Source organism: Leptonychotes weddellii, chromosome X (assembly GCF_054177405.1).
Source record: "Leptonychotes weddellii isolate Sample4059 chromosome X, ASM5417740v2, whole genome shotgun sequence".
Classification (NCBI taxonomy): domain Eukaryota; kingdom Metazoa; phylum Chordata; class Mammalia; order Carnivora; family Phocidae; genus Leptonychotes; species Leptonychotes weddellii.
The window spans coordinates 23,397,172-23,403,265 of record NC_138385.1 but is presented as its reverse complement, the minus strand read 5'-3'; the positions used below and the strand labels follow the sequence as shown (position 1 = coordinate 23,403,265).

The window sequence follows — 6,094 nt, the reverse complement described above, 5'->3', positions numbered from 1 at the left end:
AAAGTCAATTATCATATGGTTTCACTTATTTGTGGAACATAAGGAATAGCATGGAGGACATTAGGAGAAGGAAGGGAAAAATGAAGGGGGAGGAATCGGAGGGAGAGATGAACCATGAGAGACTATGGACTCTGAGAAAGAAACAGGGTTTTAGAGGGGAGGGGGAGAGGGGATGGGTGAGCCCGGTGATGGGTATTAAGGAGGGCACGTACTGCATGGAGCACTGGGTGTTATACGAAAACAACGGATCGTGGATCACCACATGAAAAACTAATGATGTATTGTATGGTGACTAACATAACATAATAAAATTAAAAATAAATAAATAAATAAAATAGAGGTAATAATACTAGCCTAGCAGGGTTCTGGGAATTAGATGAGACAATGCATGTGAATCACTTACCGCAAGGCCCAACACATAGTTCTCAGTGAAACTGCTGGCTATTGTTATTTTTGTTTTTGGTTCTATTATGCTGATTTCCCACAAATTCAGTTAGCTAAGAATTTGCTATATCCTGACCACCCATACTTACTGGGCTTCCCAGTATAAACACAAAAGAAAATAGGTCACAGAAGACAAAATATGACTTTGATTCTCTTTCTGAGCCATACATACATCCCCTCTATGGTGTCTTCTTCCATTCTTCAGTTCTAAACACTATTACAATCTCTCTCTCTCTCTGTCTCTCTCTCTCTCTCTCACACACACACACAGACACACATGAATTAGGCCAGAGTTGGCATGACCTGAGAGAATTTGTTAAGAAAGATCCTGAGATTGCATTGGGAATCAACATTTAAAAGTAGCATGATTGATTAGTAATGCCTGTTAAGGGCTTGGATTAGTAAGTGATAGTATACATGCTATATACTGGCAAGAAAGGAGAGATCATTAACACATTAGTATGACGTTCACTCTATTTTCTTTCCCTTTTTAATTTTTGGAGTACACACATGCCTTTTAGGTTTTAGTATTTATTGTGGAATAAAAGTCTTAACTTCCTATGAAATTTCCAGCATTGGCAAGCAAGTAATGAAGAGACTTAGTTAGGAGGATAGCACTGCCTTTCTGGAAATCGTGTCATATGATACAGCAACCTGCTTCACTCTTGCTTAAGTTGCTCCTTAATTTTTGTGATTCCACAAATTTATTTGCCTTAGACAAATGTAAGATTTCCATTAACAAATGTTCTTTAAAAAAAGCTCTGCTAACAACCTATCAAAGAGATAACATTATATATTTATACAATGGAATACTAATCAGAAGTTTAAAATGAAGGAATTACTGATACATGGAACAATATGAATAAATTTCACAGATATTTTGCTGAGAAAAAAAAAGACCAGACACAAAAGAATACATATTATATGATTCTCTTTCTCTTTCTCTCTCTCTCTCTCTCTATTCATATATATATGAATTTCTAAAGCACACAAAACTGCTTTGTGCAGCAGTTCTCAAACTTGGTTGTGCAACAGAATCTCCTGAAGAGTTTGTTAAAAGTTTTCTAGGCCCCACTCTCAGAGTTTCTAACTCGGTTGGGCTGCGGTGAGGCCTGAGAATGTGCATCTCTAACAAGTTCCCAGGTGATGCTGATGCTGTTAGTTCCAGGTCCACACTTGGAGAACCACAGATGTATAGTGACAGAAGTTAGAAGAGTGGCTACCTTGGCGTGAGGGGTTGGTGTTGACTGGAAAGGGACACAAAAGAACTTTCTGGGATGATGGTAATGTTCTACATCTTGACCTGGGTGGTGATCATGTAGGTATATACATATGTAAAATACTATTTGGTTGTATCTTTCAGGTTTGTGTCATTTACGGCAGGTAAAATACACCTTTAATTAGAGGGAAGAATGTGAGCTTCAGAATCAAACAAATGAAGTTTAAATTCCCAGCTCTGCCATTTATCAATTCTGTGACATTTGGTGAGTTATTTCACTTGCCCAAGCTTACTGTTTTCATATATAAAATAGGATTCATAACAGTATTACCTCAGAAGATTGTAAGAATTCAGTAAGATGCTCACTATAAATGTTTGCTCTCATTTTTAGATATGAGTCTAAATTACAGGAATGAAGTAGTTCCTCTCTTCTGTGTGTGTCTGTCTGTCTCTCACACACACACATTCCTATCCCTCTTCTCCATTTGCACTGGCATTCATTATCTTAGAAATGCCCTCATTTTTTTTAACATCACTTTGACCAGGGGAGTTTCTACCGAAACAAAACTATTTTGCTGTAATAATGCTGGCCTGGAACCGCCTGCCTCCCTGCTCAGCAAATGAGCAGCTGTATCAATTGAGACAGGTGCACCTTAGTGCTCACCATGGGCACGGAGTGTTCCCTGAATGTTACTGAGAGTCCCTGGACTAGGTAAACCACCCATGAAATCCAATTCAGCTTGGGGAAATAGATTATAAATATGACTCAATGAAGACACCTCTCCAAAGAACTAATCCTGGCAGTTGGTAGCTCCAAGGACACGAACCGAAGGCAGACATGTCCAGGCCACAGATTCAAGCTCTGTGTCCCTCTTTGCAGTGCTGTTACAGCTCACAGCCTCCGTATTTCCTGCTTTTAGGCTCTTTAAAGATTGCTAGTCTTCAAAATCCACTCTAGCAGCGACATATACTTGGTAATGTATGTGCCCCTCTCATCTCATGATATCAAGTTAGCCCTTGCATTTAGTTCGATTCCAGAAATACAGACTGAGCCCCTTCTCTGTGCCAAGCACAGTGCTGCCTGATACAGATACAGACCCAAAGCATACCTGATTCCTCTCCTAGAGCATTCTATAAATGGGGCAAGAATGCCACGTAGACAATGATAGATAAAGCAAAGTGTATTAAGGTAACACTGAAGAGAAGTACCTAAATCTACACTGGAAGGCAGAGAGTATGGGGGAGAACTAAGAAATGCTTCCTGGGAGAAACCACCTTTTGAAATCTTTTGAATCAGACAAACTAGGCTAAAGGCAAGGAGCCCATTTCAGCATAAAAGAAAAAGAAGAGACAAGGTATTGTTTGGATGTTTGGATAGGCATGGGAAAGGGAGTTTAAGCACCAGAGTTTATGTGCAGAGTTTATTATGAAATAACGCAGAAGAGAATTAGGAATAATGGGTCTGGTTGGGCCTAGAAACAGGCATAAATTTTGCCATTTTGTCTAGTGCCAGAGCTTATCTAGAGCAGAGTTGAATTAAGGCTCTTTGCTGCACACCTTTTTGTGTGCTTCTACTCTACATGACCAATCCCCAAATTAACCCTCAAGTTAACTGATTGCTGCTATTGTACTGCCGAGGACTTGGAAAACAGCCCCATGGCACATAGCTCAGAAAACTAGAGACACCTATGAGTCCTGTTCTGCCCTTCCCCACCCATCTCCACCCAACTTAGGGAAAAAAAATAACCATTTATAAATTGAGGAGTTGACGAACCGAGAACAGGTGCAATAAAATATGTTGCTTTTGAAGATTGATTTTGTGCTTATTTGTGGGGGAAAAGCAGCTTCGTTTCTTTTATGAAGCCCTGCAATTGATTAGACAGAGTGAGGACTCATCATTTTTTTCCCAGTGTTTTTATTAAAATGGGTAAGGCATTTTGTTTTTCACAGGATTATTATGCAATTGCACAGCACATTTTTTCCCACCCCTTTGTTCTATAAGATTTTTCCTGCAGGCAGGCCTGTTATGTAACCCTAACCCTGGCCCTATATAATTGATCATGTCACAGAGGTACTAACTCATCATCCTCCAAGCAAGCACGTGAAATGCCATCCCTGAAAACTGGGGTCCGTTCTCAAGATTCTCTTTGGAGGCCCATCATTCATCCTCTGGCCATGATAATGATGCCCTTTGAAAAGTCGTGTCTGGACAGATCAAACATTTTTCCCTCTCCACCCATGTTCAGGGAGGAAAGAGACTGACCAAATTCCACCAATACTTTATATGGAGGGTAAGTGATAATCATTGGAGAAAGACATGAACAAAAGCATCAGGAAGTGAAATTGTCATACATATGCACACACGTGTGTGTAGAGAGAGAGAGAAAGAGAGGGAGAATGGAAGGGAGAAAGCCTCTAAATCCTTTACCTAAATCACAAGGCAGAGAGATTCCTTTAGCCAGGTGATGTATTTTACTTCTAAGTGACATCCTGCCATATTTTGGCCACCAAAATAGCAGTGTGACCTTGATCAAGTTAATTCCGTTTTCTGGGCTTCAGTTTCTTCATCTATAAAAAGAGTGAAGAGTGAGCATCAAAAGGCCCTTCCAGCTGTGGTTTCATATGACCTTAGATTGGAGTTAGTCCGTATTACTGAGACATGTGCTCAGTACCATAGCTAGCTTCAGCGCTGCTGCGCGGTGCCCAAGCCCAACTCAGAATAATGTATGCGCAGAGGTCTGGGTGGGTTTCTAGGCTTTGTTTTATTTTTTAGCTACAAGCTGTTAAGGTGTCCCTTCCAGATGCCCCACTAAGCATATTCTTGGCCACAGAAGAATCAGGTGGGCTGTGTGTCCAACTTGAAGCATTGGTCCCTGAGTCCTTGAGCCTACAATGAGCACTCTTTCTCCCAGATGCTTTATCGCTTCTCGGCCTTTTGGCTAAGACCAAGTGTAGTATCTGTAGCATTCATTCTCTGTAATACTGTTCTATATTGCATTTTGTCGTGTGCCTTCCTGAATGTGTGTGGTGGGGGGAAGACAGACAGAGACAGAGACAGAGAGTATGCATCTCCCCAGTCTCTTAACTCTTTGAGAGCAAGGATCTCTGATTTCAAATCCCAGCCTCATCACTTACGAGATGAATGAAATTTAACAAGTATTCTAAACTCTCTGAGCCTCAGTTTTCTGATCTGTAAAATGGGGATGATAACAGTTTCTACCTCTGCTATAGACTGAATGTTTGTGCCCCTCCCTCTGAAATTCATATGTTAAAATCCTAATCTCCAAAGTGATGATATTTGGAGGTAGGGGCCTTTGGGAAGTGATTTGGTCATGAGAGTAAAACCCTCATGAATGGGATTAGCGTCCTTATAAAAGAGACCCCAGAAAACTTCCTCACCCCTTTCACCCTGCGAAGACACAGCGAGAAAACTGCAGTTTATGAACCGGGAAGTGGGCCCTCACTAGACACCAAATCTACTGGTGCCTCTTGGACTTCTTAGCCTCCAGAACTGTGAGAAATAAATTTCTGTTATTTATAAGCCACCCAGTATATGGTAATTTTGTTATAGCAGACTGAACAGACTAAAACAACCTCATAAGGATCTTGTGAAGATTATATGAGCTAATATATGTAAAGCACTTGGAACATTACCCAGCACATAGTAAACACTTCATAAATGTTAGCTACTGTCATGAGCATCATCATCATTATTATTATCATCTGAAAACAGAGAAAATGCAGACCAAGCATGGGCTAGAAGTGACTGAGGCAATCTATCACATACATTTGTTTCATTACTTTGATTTATTTAAAGACTGAGACAGTAGAACATGTTCATCTGAAGAATTTCAAATAATGCAGACATCTAAAAAGTAAACAGGGAAAGTGACTCTTCGGGACTGCCCCTCCCCCCCCCACCAACAGCACTCCCATCCCTGTTCCCCAGGGGTAACTCCTATCCTTTCAGACTTGTTTTCTATGCAAATATAAGTTTATACCATTTCTTGAAAATTTTACAAAATAAATTGGATATCATGCTACAAACAGTGTGCTGAAACTCGCTTTTAAATCCCAACAATGAATCATAGGAATACTTTCATGTCCTTGCATCTAATACATTTCATTTTTAAATGGCTGCAGAATATTTCATCAAATGAATGTGCTATAATGTTTAACCACTCCAACTAATGAGCAGTCAGGCTATTACAACTAAAACAACAATAACCATCCTTTGTATATGTCTCCAAATGCACACGGGGTAATTCTCTGGGATATATACATAGACGTGGAATTGCTGGGCTGATGTAAAGACCTGTTTTCATATTTTATAGAAACTACCAAACCATCTTCCAAAGGGTTGTGCCTATTTTCGTTCCCACCAGCAGTGTATGTGAGTGCATTTTCCCCACGTCCTCTCCACACTAAAGA

The 6,094-nt window shown here is 40.2% G+C and overlaps 1 pseudogene; it reads left to right on the top strand.

The window, feature by feature from the left end:
- The first annotated feature begins 4,582 nt into the window (after positions 1 to 4,582).
- Positions 4,583 to 4,753, top strand: LOC145718004 (U2 spliceosomal RNA; annotated as a pseudogene).
- Positions 4,754 to 6,094: the final 1,341 nt, after the last annotated feature.